Source organism: Peromyscus californicus, unplaced genomic scaffold (genome assembly GCF_007827085.1).
Source record: "Peromyscus californicus insignis strain IS unplaced genomic scaffold, ASM782708v3 Scaffold_13__1_contigs__length_99412109, whole genome shotgun sequence".
NCBI classification, from domain to species: domain Eukaryota; kingdom Metazoa; phylum Chordata; class Mammalia; order Rodentia; family Cricetidae; genus Peromyscus; species Peromyscus californicus.
In genome coordinates, this window is record NW_026294424.1 from 75619287 (window position 1) to 75635817 (window position 16531).

Sequence of the window (16531 nt, forward strand, 5' to 3'; positions counted from 1 at the left end):
CATTAGCAAGTAAAAATAACACAATGTCCATTTCATTTTTCTTTGGCAAATTCAGATAAATTACTCTAGTATCTATACTATCTTGGTGAGTCCAAAGTTTTATACTTAAACCACATTCTTTCATAACTTGTGTTACCAACCTAAAAATATCTTTTTAGACCTTAAAACATTTTCTTAGATAAATAAATTAAGCTTTTTTTTGTCCCTCAACCTTATAACTGCTACAGCTCTTTTCTAAGTTTCTTTCCTGAATTTAGCAACAAAGAAGTGGTATAACTGTATAGTTTTCAACCCCCATCAGAGACCTGAGAAGGATGAAACATTATCTGAGTAAAGTGGAAGTGCCGAGCAAACAACTTCCAACACTATAGAAATGACAGAAAAATCTGGCTGCCTAGACAGTCACCCAAGTTTCCTCTACAATGCTGGGGCATCCATCTTGGGCCTACGGCCTAGAGTATCTAACAGACTTTTCTGTGAAGCAGAATTTTGAAGGACTACCCTACCTTGTCTTGGCAAAGTTCAGCAGTCATCTTCTTTTGTGTCCTGCTTGTCCAGTTTGGACAAGATACTGTCATTAGTTGAGGCAAGGTAGTTTCTTGCCCAGTGGCTAACATTCACATAATAAAATCAAACTCAATAATGGAGGTTCTTCAATACCACCATCTTCTATAAATTCGATTGGTGCTGCCAGGAGCAGTATCTCACTGTCATGGAAAGTCTTATGTTATTAAAACATCTTAACTGCCATAATCTGTAGATGTCTACAGTGTTTTAAAACCAACTATCTTAAATATATCTCTATTCAACTGTTAAAATATACCTCACTACAAATTTGATTGTTATAGATAACTAACTTCTAACCTGTATTTCTTAATTATCCTAGGTAGTTTGTAATAATAACTTTAAAGGGTAAGAATTTTGCTTTACATCTTAAAATTACTTGCATAGGTACAATACCTTAAACAAGAGTAGAAACATATAAAAAGTATGTTATAACAAAATAACTACAATTTGTATTAATATACACAAACACCTTAAACAAAAGTAAAAACATATATACAGTATAGTATAACAAAAATAACCATAAATTTGTATCAATATATAAAAATCCGTAGCAATGTAAAATATTTGAGACTAGTAGTTGCATTTTAGTTTAAAAGTAGACTCAATAATCTACCCTTTCATTCTATCATTCCTATATCCCTCCATTATTCTTTTACAACCAAGTTTAGACCTTCAAAACACTTGGAAAATAAGCCCCAAGGCAAAGCATCTTGTGATTAGGTCTTGAAGTAGAAGACACCTGGTAACTATGCCTTTGTACCCCATTACGCAGCCTTGGAGAGCAACATAAACTCTGACTCTCTGACCTTGAGTAAAACCACAGGTTGGAATCTTTGTGGGCTCCTACAGCACACATTTAATCTCAGCACTCAGGAAGTAGAGGCAGGCAAATCTTTGTGAGTTTGAGGCCACTCTGGTCTACAAAGTAAATTCCAGGACAGCCAAGACTACACAGAGAAACCCTGTCTCAAAAAAACCAAGACCCAATAGGAGGCCTTACCTTTTCAGAGGAAGAGATGGGGGATGGGTTGGGAGAGGAAGGTGGGGAAAATGGGAGGAGGTATGAGAGGGAGATCTGTGGTTGGTATCTAAAATGAATAAAAATTTCTTAATAAAGAAAAAAAAAACAAACCAACTGACTAACAATCATTGTTTTGGCTTCTGGCTGTATGCTGTCTTACTTTTGCATATATGAGTTAATTTAATGGTCTTTCAATAAATTCTTGATGGTGTCAAATATTCTTAGAACTGAAATTTTATCATTATAAGAATGCAATACTTAGCAATATGCTTCTAATTTGGAATTGTATTGATAGTTCTACTAATAGTTTGTGGAATATCAAAACAGTATATATTACTTTTAAACCAAGTTACCTTCTTTTTTTTTTTTTTTCATGGCCTTTTCTTCCACTTTATTTCATATTCCACCACAGTAACAATTCCTTTAAGTGAAACTAAAAACCATAGACTTCCGGAAAGGGCGGCAGCAAAGGACTGGTGGTGTCGAAGACAGGAAGATGGGTGGGGATCAGCGAATCGTCTTGACTGGGCTCTTGAAGTTGCTGGCGACTTGGAGCTGCAGCTGGTAAGCCATTGGATGAATCTTGAAACCGTAGAGCCTGGGTACAAACTGGTTGGCAGGTCGGTACTCTGGATGCACCATGAAGAGCATGTGAGGGAAACCAGTGCGGAAGTAGGCGCCGTCTGTGTGATGGTGCCTTGATGATTTGGGTGTGCACACGTCCATGCACTTGGGGCAGTAGAGTTTCACCACGGCCTCGCCTGGGATGCCCGAAAGGCCGATGGGAAGCATCGGCTGGTTCTCACAGTACACGCGAGGACAGTAGCCAAAGTCTCCCTGCTGATACTTTTCCAACATTTGGGCGATGCCTCGGTTGGTGAGGATGTAGCGCGGGCGTGGATCAACCCGTAAAGCATCTCTGCTGCCTGTTCAATCAGGTCACTCTGGTTGGGGTTGTCTTCCAACTCTTTATCAGGCTCCAGGTCCAAGATCATGTCTAGAGCTTGTCGATAGTGCGGCACCTGCTCATTGAGTCCAGTAAGGTTAAATTTGTCCTGGATGTAGTCCTCATCCACCTCACAGAAGAATTCATTACCACGGAGCCCACAGAACCAGTAAATCCAGGACACCTCCTCAGAGCTACTCATCTTTACGTGGGCGGCCGGACAGGGACTGGGACTGGGGCGGGGAAGGGGAGTTGTGCTTTGAACGGCAGCGTCCGCTACAGCGCGCAGGAAGCCGACCAGACCGCGCAAGCCAAGTTACCTTCTATAGATAATAAACAGACACCTTAGTTATACATGAATTTGCTAAGTAAGAAAAGATAACATCAATAGATGTGACATATGATGAGTTGAAATCAGATTCTTTACCAACACTAGAGTGGTAGCTCTGGGTTCGAGCACTGCCCTGGTGTGTGCAAGGCCCTGGGTTTGATTTCACCTTCTAAAAAGAAAATTCATTCATGTTCTTATTAATATTATCACTTTATTAGTAATTCCTTGCATATAATATGTTCATTAACAACAATGAATAGGAAATGACTGTAGAAACAGATTCTGCATTTTTAAATTGTAATTCAAAACCAAAGTAAAATATCCAACAAATTGGCACAGATAATGGAAAAATGGAACAAATTTACAAGCATTATCAGTAATTAAAATTATAATTATTTTACTATTACAGGCAGATATTTACAGAAATGACATATGGGGATGGAGATATTCACAAAATAGATAAAATAAGTTCAAAGTCTTTGGAAATGTTTAAGCAGAATTGATGGAAATAGTAGAAAACAAGGTAGTGGAATAATTAAAATACGATACACTTGGGGAAGGGACCGACAAAGTTATAAATCACAGGAAACCTGTAAGTGTGCTGCCCCTTCCTGCAGTACAGAGAATGTCCACACTAAAATCAACTCTGTTCTCGCCACCTCTTCACCTGGCTAAAGTGAAACGTGGAAGCTGTAGAAAGAGTTCTAAAGCCATCGATCGACCTCTAAAGCATTTACTTACAGCAGTTTCTGTAGGTATATTCAGTAGCATTTGGCTCTCCTTACCACAATGTTATTTTATCTATTTGACAGCTCACATAAAGGAAAACATGAGAAATGTTGTAGCTCCCTGAGTCTGCTTTAAGTTATTTTAAAAAATCTCAGTAAACCATCAATACTGAATCTCGACATTATTTTTCCTAATATGGTTAGAGGATAAAGTAGTATTAATGAACATAAAGATTCCTTGGGTGCTGACAAAACTTCATATTACACATTATTTCTTCAGTTATTCTTTTTAACCTGACATTTTAAAAGTCTGATAAAGCAAGTAGGTTTTTAACATAATTGCATTAGAAGATCCACTTTAGAGTTTGGATAGTCAGAGGCTCACTCCAGGAAACCTCATCTGATACATTTAAAAACACTTTATCTAAAAGAAAGAATTTATACACTTCAAGAATTTGTGAGGTGTTCTGAGTACTTCTACTTACTAAATTACTGAAATACATTATGAATCCACACAAAACAGAATCATATGTTCATCAAGGTGTAGAGTAAAATTTTGTTATTTTCAAAATATTGTGCAGAGCATTTCATTATGAATATTATGCCCCTTAGATAATAACAGACTACAATTTCAGCTTGAATTTGAAACAAGTTATTTATTATTTTATTCTTATTTCCAGTGTTACTCTAGGTCACACATGCAAACATACACTCACCAAAGTCCAAGGAGTCCAAACTTACATACTTTTCCAATATTCTCAGTCTAATGATTTCAATTAATTGGTAACATTGGTATGTAATTTGGAAAACCAAATCAGGAGTCTAGGTTAAAGTGTCTGTTACATGTTTTCTTTTTAAGAATTTTTTATTCTTTTTTATTCGTTTTACATACCAACCACAGTTCCCCCTTCATCCCTCCTCCTGCTCACCCACAGCCTTCCCTCCCACCTACTCCCATCCCCTCCTCCAAAGGGTAAGTTCTCCCGTGGGGAGTCAGCAAAGTCTGGTACATTCAGTTGAGGCAGGACCATACCCTTCCCTCCTGCATCAATGCTGAGCAAGGCGTCCTACCATAGTTAAAGCCAGCTCACGCACCAAGGATAGATCCTGATCCCACTGTTACATGATTTCTTATCTGTGAAAGACTTCTTTTTTTCTTTTTTTTTTTTTTTTTTTTTTGGTTTTGGTTTTTCGAGACAGGGTTTCTCTGTGTAGCTTTGCGCCTTTCCTGGAACTCACTTGGTAGCCCAGGCTGGCCTCGAACTCACAAAGATCTGCCTGCCTCTGCCTCACGAGTGCTGGAATCAAAGGCGTGCGCCACCACCACCCGGCAGTGGAAGACTTCTAAGGTGAAGCTACCCAATGAATTATGTGTAAGGAGCTTCAATTTTTGTCTATTTACCTCACATATTTTGCCTTAATCAATTTTACAATCATTAGTATCTTAACATACTGCATCGTCCAGGAAGATGACAGGGAGCATTTCAAAAACCCAAATTCTGGTAATATATTAGCAAATCACATTATGTGGCTGTTTATTGCCACCGAGGATCTGAAGGCAACTTCTGTTAGTACTTAGCATATGCACAATTTAACAGCCTAATTTATCTTCAGGCTATATACATTTCCATATGAACCCTTCACTCTAGTAGTTTGAAGAATCTTTTAAAATTTTCTTACACTGCATGAAGTAATACTTGTATGACCAGATGGATTAAAAATCTATTGAGGCTTTGCTCATGTCTGGGATGGAGAGATAGCTCAGCTGCTAAAAGATCTTACTGCTCTTGCTAGGGACTAGTGTTTGATTCCCAGCATCCACATGGCAGCACACAGTCTCCATAATACCAATTCTAGGGGATCCAATGATCTTTTCTAAATTCCGTAGGTTCTTGCACACATGTATTACACATGCATACACTCAGACACACACACACACACACACACACACACACACACACACACACACACATAATGAGTATTAAACAACTTTTTAAAATTTATTAGCAATGCTTCATAGTTTGTGTAAAAGTGTTAAAGTGTTGACTTTTGTCTATGCATATGGCTGAAAGGGTCTATGGCATTATGATCAAATTCTTTTGTTTAATAAATTTTTACAGTTAAAATGTAATTATTATTTCCCCCATCTCTTTCCTTCCTCAAATCCATCCATATACATCCTTCTCTCTAATTCTGGCATTTTTTTTTCTTTGAGCATTGTCACACACACACACACACACACACACACACACACACACACACACACACACCCATACACACACAACCTGCTAAGTCTGTTTAGTATGGCTTGGGTGTGTATGATTTCAGGACTGACCACTTGGTATTTTATAACCAACTGAGTAACTCTTCCCTAGGAAAAACTGTTTTTCCTCATCTCAGCATTTGTACTTGCCTGTAGTTCTTTGTCTAGAGTTGAGGTTCCATAAGATTTCCCCATCAATTCATATTAGAAAGTCTATTGCTGTTTTCCTTCTTCAGGTGTTGTTTGGGCACCCATGTTGATGAGACTTAATAGATATGGCTCCTCTGACATTTCAAAGTAGTTTGCTGTAATCAAATTCTTAAAATACTACCTTTATTCAGATACAAAAGTGGACATTTTTCCTATGTGAAGAAAAGGCAATTCTTTCAGAACTCACTCTGACATTTTTGAGAGAATATCCACAGTTTCCCCTCCCTCCTTTCCTCATATTTCCCTCCCCCCACCTTCCCCAACCCCTACAATTCACTTCTCTGTTTCTGTTCAGAAAGGGGCAGGCCTCCCATGGGTGTCAACAAAGCATGGCATATCAAGGTGAGGTAGGATTAAGTTCCTCACCAAGTATTAAGGGTGGGCAAGGCAACCTAGTATGAGTAATAGGTTCCTGGAAGCCAGCCAAAGCATTAGAGACAGGCCTTGCTTCTACCACTAAGAGTCCCATAAGTAGATCAAGCTACACAACTGTCACACATCTGTAGAAGGCCTAGGTTGGTCCTGATATAATCATCTAATCCCATGGATTTTCTTTTCTAGCGACTAACATATGTCCTCTATATCACAGAAGACAATTATATAGCTATAATCACATGTCTAATATATGTATGATTTTCTAATATATTTAATACCATGTTTTTATATTTCATAATTAATGTTTCTAATCATGTAAAATGGTGTTGTTTACATTCATTCTCATCCAATGTTAATATATTTTCCCTTAGAAAACAATTTGCAAATATTAATCATTATTTATTTGGAAAATCAGTATAATATACTTTCTCTTCCTAAAGGAATTCAAAATCATTATTTTAAGATTATGATAAAATAAATTTCACTCTATGCTATTATCTTTCTTAAGCCATCTGAGTTAATCTCGAATACTGAATATGTACCTCTGTGCGTCACTGGTAAAAATCTGGGAAGACTGATGATTGCATAAACTTATAATGGATGTGACTAATGTCCTGCTTTCAGTAAATGGAAAATTTATTGTAAATTTTTTAATTAGATTGGGCCCTCTATAGCTGACATCAGAGCTGGCTCATGAGAGCCAACTGTTTCATTCAGAAATTCTTGTTCTGTTGTTTAGCACAGCAGCATCTAGAAAAATTATCTAGAGAATTGGTTTTAGATTATATTATTAAAAAGCTGTACTTCTTCACTGTTCATCATTAATTCTGAAATATTTTAGTTACAATGACTTTTAAGTATTGTAAAAGTTTTATATGATGGGACAGTGCTACACATCTTTTCCTTATCTGGGTCCAAGTACAACTTCTTGTCAGTCTTAAATTAAACATTATTGTGTTTTTTGGACCAGGGAACTAGATCTAGGTTATTAATATTTTGGGCTTGATTCACTCTTTTCTTTATTACCGAAAATGTACAGTTTGGAATATTGGGGCAAGCCATTAATTCTCGAATTTGGAAGGAAGATCTCTGATTTCCAGGATAGCCTATTATATAGATTGAATTCCAGATCAGCCAGGGCTACACAGAAAAAACCCTGTCTCAAAAAACCAATGAAGAAGGAAGAGGAGGAGCAGAAGGAGCAGAAGGAGAAGGAAGAAGAAGGAGGAGGAGGAAGACAAGGACGAGGAGGAAGAAGAGGACAGTAGGAGGAAAAGGAAGATGAAAAGGAGGAGAAATGAATTATTAATATACATTAAATTAAATTCAATGTATTTAGTATCTGTAGTCACTATACAGTGAATGTTATTTGAAACAGGAAAGACTTTACTCCACTTTGAAGCTCATTTACTTTATCAAAAGTTTTTCATACATCATTGATAATAAATTCAATTCTGTACATATGCCTGCATTGTGTCCTGATGCTTTAGCTGTAGATGAAAAGGAAAACAACCAAATATATTCATGATAGATCCACAGTTAATCACTCCCTTGAGTGATTTCTTCCTAATCCATTAGTAACCACCATTATTCATAGCGTGTTTGTGTGACACATAGTGTATATCAAATATAGTAAAAACCTGATAGTAGATTTTTGTGAATTAGCCAGTCATACAATTGTTAAATGTCTATTCAACGCCATGCTAAATATCTTTCATGTGTCCATGTCTTTGTGAAAGAAAAGTGTATGTGAGATCTGTGTATATGTCTGCACGCACATTTGGAGCCCAGAATGCCATTCCTTAAACGCTCTCTGACAGTTATTTTTTCTATTTTTCCTTTATTAAAAATAGATTTTTTTTTCAGCTGTTGGTTCATAGTTCATGTGTTTCCACTAATTTGGCTATTTGTCCCTGTGATTTTTCCAATCATGGTCTCAACAATTCTCGCTCATACAATCCCTCCTCTTTATCGCTGATTGGACTCCCAGAACTCCATCTGGAGACCCCAACTAGATCAGGCCCTCTGGATAAGTGAGACAGTTGATTAACTTGAACTGTTTGGGAGGCCCCCAGGCAGTGGGACTGGGTCCTGTCCTTAGTGCATGAGCTGGCTGTTTGGAACCTGGGGCCTATGCAGGGACACTTGGCTCAGCCTGGGTGAAGGGAGGAGGGGACTGGATGTGCCTTGATTGAATCTACCAGGCTGAGCTCAATCCCCAGGGGAGTCCTTGCCCTGGAGGAGATGGGAATGGGGAGTGGATTGGGGGAAGGGCGGGGGGGGGGGCGGGAGGAGGAAGGACAGAGGAATCTGTGGCTGATATGTAAAATTAAATTAAATTTTAATATAAAAAATAGATTTTTTTTCAACCTTGTATTCTAATTAAAAGTTTCCCTCCACACTTCTCTCATCAGAATCCACACCCTTTCTGTGTCTCTTTAGGAAACAAGCAGACAACTTAAGACTAATAATAAAATAAGAGAAAACAAGACTAATAATAAAATAAGAGAAAACAAGACTAATAATAAAATAAGAGAAAACAAGACTAATAATAAAATAAGAGAAAACAAGACTAATAATAAAATAAGAGAAAACAAGACTAATAATAAAATAAGAGAAAACAAGACTAATAATAAAATAAGAGAAAACAAGACTAATAATAAAATAAGAGAAAACAAGACTAATAATAAAATAAGAGAAAACAAGACTAATAATAAAATAAGAGAAAATTAATCAAAATGGAACAGGACAAAATAAACAAAAAGAAGAAAAAGAGCCAAAGAAAAAGCAAAAGAAACTCCTACAGATGCAGACCCAAACAAGTCTACACACACAGGAATTCCATAAAAACACAAAACCAAAAGCCACGTTACATCTGCAAAAGACCTGTAAGTTAAAAATGAAAAAAAAAAAAAAAAAGGAGGAAGGAAGGCAGAGGGGAGGGAAGATTAAAAGTAAAATAAATACATAGAAATAAACTGAAATGTCCTGACTAAGTATTTGAGCCAAAGAAACTTCAAAGACATCACTGAGTTTGTTTTGTGTTGGTCTGCTCCTAACAGTGATTTGTATTCCCAATGAGATTCTAAGTAGGAGAAAAATAACTTTTCATTGAGAAGTAGTTAGCAAACAAGAATTACAGTTACAATATCTAGTCTATTTGGCAAAATTAGAAAATATTCTACTATCCTATTTTTGTGAGTCTAAAATTTTATATTTAAGTTACCTTTTATCATGACTAAGGAAAACTATAATTATAACTATCATATAATTGTTTTGTTATTTGTAATTTTGCTAAGTTAAAGTTAAAATCTTCCTTTTTGATTAGATGGAAAAGGGGAAGTACTTTGGGATGTCTTTTGTATGCTGTGTCTATGTGTTGCTCCCATTGGCTAATAAATAAAGCTGTTTTGGCCGATGGCAAGGCAGCTTAGAGGCAGGTGGAAAATCCAAGCAGAAATACAGGGGGAAGAAAGGAGAGCAGAGAGAGACTCCAGCAGTCCTCCAAGGAACAGCAAAATGCCAGCAGACTGGTAATGCCATGGCCACGTGGCAAAACATAGATTAATAGAAATGGGTTAATTTAAGATAAAAGAGCTAGCTAACAAGAATCCTGCCATAGGCCATACAGTTCACCAATTTAAAAAAAGTAGTTATCAATCAGAGATAACCTCTGGGTTAGGGGTGAGGGATTGTGTCCACTTCTGGGTTTCTAAATCCAGCTATAGGCTGGACATCTTCCTGGCTATGCACTTGTCTGATCCATTCACAAAGAACTTGCGTTTTATGCTCCTATATCAGGTATTACTGAGTATTACTGTGACTTATTTGACCTCAGTGATTTAATCTTCTATAAAGAAAATATGAATTTATGAACCTAAACATTTCTCTTAAAAATGAATTTAATTCTTCATAACAGCAACCTTTTTAAAAATTGTACATTTTCAGAATTTAGAAAAATTTTAGAATATTTCTGTAAATTCCACTCATGTTTCTAGTGGAGAGACTGAAAAGCAGTGGGAAGCTGGGCAGCATTAAGTGACTGATGCAAAGGGATATTGTTTCCACAATAGACAGACAAACCATGCTCAAAATCCTTCCTGCCTCTAAACCTCAAGCGATGATTTAGAAGACACCAGGGAATGATTTGTAAGTTTGAGAGAGATGATCTTTCTTAGGTCTTCATTAAAAGGCAGGTATCTGGTTGGCTGCACAGCATGGATACAAGAGCCATTCCTGAGCTAGATTTTTCTTTTTGCTTTTCCTTTCGAAGCCCTGTTCAAATTGTATATGAGACTGGAACATTCTTTTCTCTGAGCAATTCACGTATAAGGTGTGTGGGAAGAAAAGGAGCCAGCACGGCTGGCTGGGCCATGGCAGCCTTGGCAGTGCACATAAGCACGCACAATAACAATTTCCCTTAAGCCAACCTGGAGTCTGCTGCGTCCCTCAGTGATTGGTGACCTAAGATCTTCAGATTGATGGGGCCAATGAGAAAAAGCCAACACAGCCAAAGAAATGGCTGACAGCCAATGGGGTACCAGAAGAGGGTATTTATGCTTGCCCCATATCTGCAATAAATGAGTTTGCCTTTTGCTTTTCACCTGACTCCTGGTACCTGCATCACTGGCTCCGCGTCTTCTCTCCCCCTCCCCCAAGAGGTGTCCAGATGGTTTGGTCCATAACAAAGGTGGGTTAGGAAAAATGACAAGCTAATAATCAAAAAGAAGCTTTCATTCACTGATGTGTTTTATAATTTCCAATATCATTTCAAAAACACAAGAGTTGTGGGGTGGAAGGGGACGTACTTTGAATAGGACTTGAGAAAAATGAAGTATAATAAGATGCTTTGAGCAGAGATTAATGGTTTGAGAAATCCATACAGGTTAGGGTTCTGGGGAGGGGTCTTCTGTATAGTGAAATTCAAGCTAATAATTCTAAGCAGAATTAAATTTTAACATTATGAGAAATGGAGAGATATTAATGTAGACAGAGTTTTAAGTGACTAGTGAGAAGAGCAATGAATAAGCAGGAGGCCCCAGAAGCAAGGGTTACATTATAGGACCGGAAGGAAGATTTTGAGGAACAGATAGTAGTAGAAAGACTACAGACTGAGCAGCATGGTAGCAGATAGTGCTGTGACTAAAGTTGGGACAACTTGGAAAAGTGATGCTTTGTCATTGTTTTGAATTTAGAAATGACCATCATTTAAGAGTACACACAAAAAAAATCTCTAGCTCATAGCATCAATTAACCTAGGAATTATTCCTCTCATCTTACCACTGAGCAGGCACCTCAAACAATAGTTGATTCTCCCAGCCTACCTCAGACCTAGTTGGTTGAACAAAAGCCAAGTCTCTTTTCTTGTGTTTGTTTCAGAACAGGGCATGTGTCTTATATATGGTTAATAACTCACAGAGGAAACCTTTGTGGATCTTCTATGTGACAAAAGGTATTTCATCTATCTCAGGATTTATCATGTCTGTAAATTTTCAACACCAAAGAACATTGAAAAAATTGAGCATGATACTGCAAGACCATTTAAAGGATTTGTGTCTTTTATGGCATCATGAAGTCACGGAATCAACTAATTGTGAACTGCCTGCCATTGGACCTTCTGTTGGCTAAGTGTGTGCTTATCTTATGAACCACTTTGTACCAGGCTCTGTCCCTAATAGAATAGTGAAATTATCTTATTTGACACAGGTAAGTTGTTTATATTAGTGATTGGTTGCTGAGAGAATTGGAAACTAAGCTGCTTTCCTAGACGAAATATTTCTGAAAAATAAAAATAGAATGATTTATTGATGTTTGCATTTGGAAATAGAACCATGTCCTCTGCAGAAGAGAACCCAACTGCAGTAAACATTGTTCTTTTGGATAAACAAAAAAAATCAGTACTCATTGTAAAACCTCAAGACACAACATTTAATTAGGAATGAAATAAAAGTCCCAAAAGAAGTAATAATATTTTTCTAGAAAAAGGAAACTGCTAAAAGTCTGATAAATACGTTGTAATGAAGTTTGAATAAGGAAATCTAACAGGGAACTCAAACTTGAGGCAAGTGAACATGGTTAAGAGCAAATGAAATCTCATTCTGGAAATTCCCAGCAGATGCCAGCATGCCTTAAGCATCTTCTCCTTAAAAGCATTTAGTGAAAAGTTTGTAGAAAGTTAACTTTTGTTCCCGTAATATTGGAAAGACTTTTCTATTTGGCTTAATGTTTTTAACTTAGAGTTTGATTACGACACCTAGGGTGTCTTTTTTACAAGCCCTCAGTGGGCCAATGGGGAGAGGGGTAAGAACATTCTACACCCCAAATTTTTCTAAGTCATGTAGAGATGTAACACCTTGTCCGGAGTTGGTTAGTGATATCAAAAATAAAAGGAAAAAAAAAAAAACCTCAAAATCTTAGAAAAATCTTCCAAGATGGTCACATAAAAAAGAAAGAAACAAGGTCAATAAACATCTTGTTTGTGTTGGTCAAAAAGTAATTCAGAAGAATCTATTAATTAACGTATTTATAAACATGACAAATGCTGAGTGTTTGCTCATACATTTCTTAGTTTTGAAATGTCAAGAAATGCATAGAAGAACTAGCAATATGTGATGTTCAGTGAACTTTGGAGTATCTTTTCCAGCTCTCTGAAATCAATGTTAAGTAGAAAGTCAGTATTTCTTCTAAGTGGATGCGTTCTTCTAGAAGCAATTATACTTTCTTATGGAAGAATACCTAGCATTCACACTAAGTCTGTTTGCTTTGTATCATCAGAAAGATCACAAAAGATGTTTCAGAAATATAATTAAGAATAGGGAAGGTAGTCTTACATAGAAGTGACTCAAAATAGAAATTTGCAATGTCTAAAGAGAAGAGTGAAATTCTCTTGTCCCTTCAGAGAAATCTTAACTTTGGTAAAGGAAAACAATGAAAAGTAAAATAATATTGAGAATCAGCAAAAAATCAAAGACATGAAAAAGTTTTAAGTTTTATTATCTAGAAAGAGAAATTGAGGATCAAAGGAAATGAAAAGGCTGAAACCAGTATCTAAAAGCAGTTTTATCAAGTTTTCTCCTGTTTGTTTAAGAAAGTTGCAACATTTTATGTTTCTAAAAATGGACAATGAGGAGTTGACAAGTTAAACAAAGCTAACTTCTTTCCTGTCTTTGTGCACTGAGAGACGAAGATGGTATAAAATGGTAGTCTGTTCACACCAGTGGTTTAGAAAGGATGTAGAAACTCAATACATTCTGGCAAACTTTTCATTTTATAGGTGAGAAACCCTGTAGATGTAACCGTCTTGTTAAATAAGAAACACAGAGCCAAATACAGAGTTAAAAGTCAAGAGGTCAGAGCAATAGCTAAGAGCTGAGATTAAAAACCTTACCCTTCACTGTCGCTGTTGTTTTATCTCTCCGTAAGAGACCTACTTCTTGTCGCTTAAGTACCACTTGAGGAGGAGTGAGGTCTGTGATGTCGAAAACGTGCCCCCTCTGCAAATGTTCCATAACTGTCTATTCTGAGACCCAGGACACCAAAGCCTCCCTCTCGAGGATCGAGGAGGTTGGTAAGAATGAGAGGGGGCTTGAGTGTTATAGAGAACCTGAAATCACTTCCAAGTGCCCACAAATGGCTGAGAGAACCCAAACTGACCTGAGAGGGAGGAATCAACAGTCCAGGACTTCGTGTTTGATGGTGGGGCTGGTCAATCTTGCCAAATCAGGCCCCAGGGCAGTTATAAGAAATGTTCCTGTTCACTCCAAATGACTCTGGTCAAAACCCTGTGTTTCAAGAGTTTGAAATATTTGTACAAGTTCAGTTACTACAGGATGCTTTGCTTAAAGCATTCTTAGATAGCTTCTTTACTGATTTATTTAAAAGACAGTTTATGTCTGTACTATCCAAAGGCAGAAGTTACTTATATTCAAGTAAGAGTATATTTCATTTAAGATAATTTTATTGAAAATTTCACATGTCAAGATAATAAGAGATGCAAGATTGTATTTGGGTTAAATTGCCACATGGATACAAAATGAGTATGAAAAAAATGCCTTATGATATAGTCCATTATTATAGACATTCCACTTCTCTCATGACACTTGAATTTAATCAGTATTCCAATTAAGTTTAAAAGGCTGCTATTTTTTACAATATGCATCGTCACACTTTTTGAAATTTATTAGCTAAGATTATAAAGTGAATATATTAGGTATTATATAAATATTGATGTATATACATCTTATGTTATATTTGAATTGTGTTAAACATATTTGTTTTTCAAATGTGATTTATTTTGATAAAAGTAATTGAAATAATTTTTTCTATTCATTTGATATTTTGCTATTTTCTAGGCATCTTCCATGAAACAAAAGTATATGAGAAATAGTTATTTTTATGTGTACTCAATAGGGACTATTGGGAAATGCCATTATATTCCTGGAGCTTTTTAAATCAATTATCATGAACTGGGTATGGTAAACATTCATGTTTTTCTGTCACAATTTTGGACAACAGAAATTGTAGCTTGAAGTTTTCTTGTGTCCCACCTGGCCTGTGGTTGGGACAAATCTCTCATCCCCAGTCCCGCAGTCTTTTATAAAATAATCACACAGAGGCTTAATATTATTTTTAACTGCTCGTCGATTAGCTCAGGCTTATTACTGACTAGCTCTTACACTTAAATTAATCCATCACTCTATGATTAGCCACATAGCTTGGTACCTTTTCTCAGTTCTGCCTTGTCATCTTGCTTCCTCTGTGTCTGACTGGTGACTCCTGACTCTGCCCTTCCTCTTCCCAAAATTCTTTTCATCTGCTCGCCCTTCCTATACTTCCTGCCTGGCTCCTGGCCAATCAGCATTTTATTTATCAACCCATCATAGCAACACAAATTAACAGCATACAGAACAACATCCCACAGCAAGAAATTATAAAGTAAAGTGTCCACAGGGTTAATTCCTTTTGTGGATTTTTGAGGAGTCTGTTCCTCATCTCTCTCCTAAATTCTGAAGATTGCCCAAATCCTTCACTTAACAGATACAACACTTTGATCTTTGTCTTCACAGGACATTCTGCTCTGTGAATTTTTTTTTATGAGGATATCAATCATAATGAATTATTATACACTTAGTGGAGTAAGCATGACTTCATCTCATCTTGATTAAACCTATAAAGACCTTGTTTCCTAATAAGGTCACAGTCAGAAGTATTTGGATTGAGATTTCAGCATGTTTGTGGAATCATATAAAATGCCAATATTCTAATTTTTGTCAAAGCTTTCATAATTGATATTAATTTCTTGGTACAATTGATGTTTCCTCACAAGATCAGTATGTATTAGATCTTTTTCACTCTGGCAAAATATCCAAGACAAACAACTTAATGGAAGAGAGATTTATTTTGCTGCATGGTTTCAGAAATCTTAGGCCTTGATTGGCTCTGTTGTTTATAGGTTGAAGTGAGATCGACTATTATGGTGGAAAGCATGTATCAGAAGAGGCTACTACTCACCTTAAGGTGATCAATAACGTAAGAGGGAAGGAGGGAAGATAAAGTAACTAGAGAGAGAGAATATATGAGAGGCTACATACTGACTTCCTTTCTATATTTCTCCATTCCTCCAAACTGGACAAACCTCTTACTAGACAATTCAGCATGAATTCTTCAAGGGAATAACCTGTTGATGAAGATGGTACTCTATTATCCAATTGCCTCTCAAAGGCACCAGCAGCTAGAAATAAAAAATTTAACCAATGAGATTTTGTTGTGGGGAAGGGAGCAGAAGTGCATGTAGATATAACTGCTTGTGTAACCCCTAACCCTGCAAAAAGTACACATTAAGATATAAACAGTTACTGCTTATAATATCCCTGCTGAATGTTTATTAGCAATAATTATATTAATTACCAAAATATATAATTTCTTGATGATTGTAATATTTCCCACTGGAAAATTAATTGTAAGTATAGCCCAGGAGGACAACAGAATTATTAAAATGACTCTAAGTCATCTGAGATTGTGGCAGGAGAATTGAGACAGAAAAGAGAAATCAAGATTAATAAATAGAAGAAGCCAGTCAGCAGGGAATGAC

General features: G+C 36.6%; 1 pseudogene; it reads right to left on the bottom strand.

Moving 5' to 3' along the window:
* Positions 1 to 1990: 1990 nt before the first annotated feature.
* Positions 1991 to 2813, bottom strand: LOC128108914 (casein kinase II subunit beta-like; annotated as a pseudogene).
* Between the last annotated feature and the right edge of the window lie 13718 nt (positions 2814 to 16531).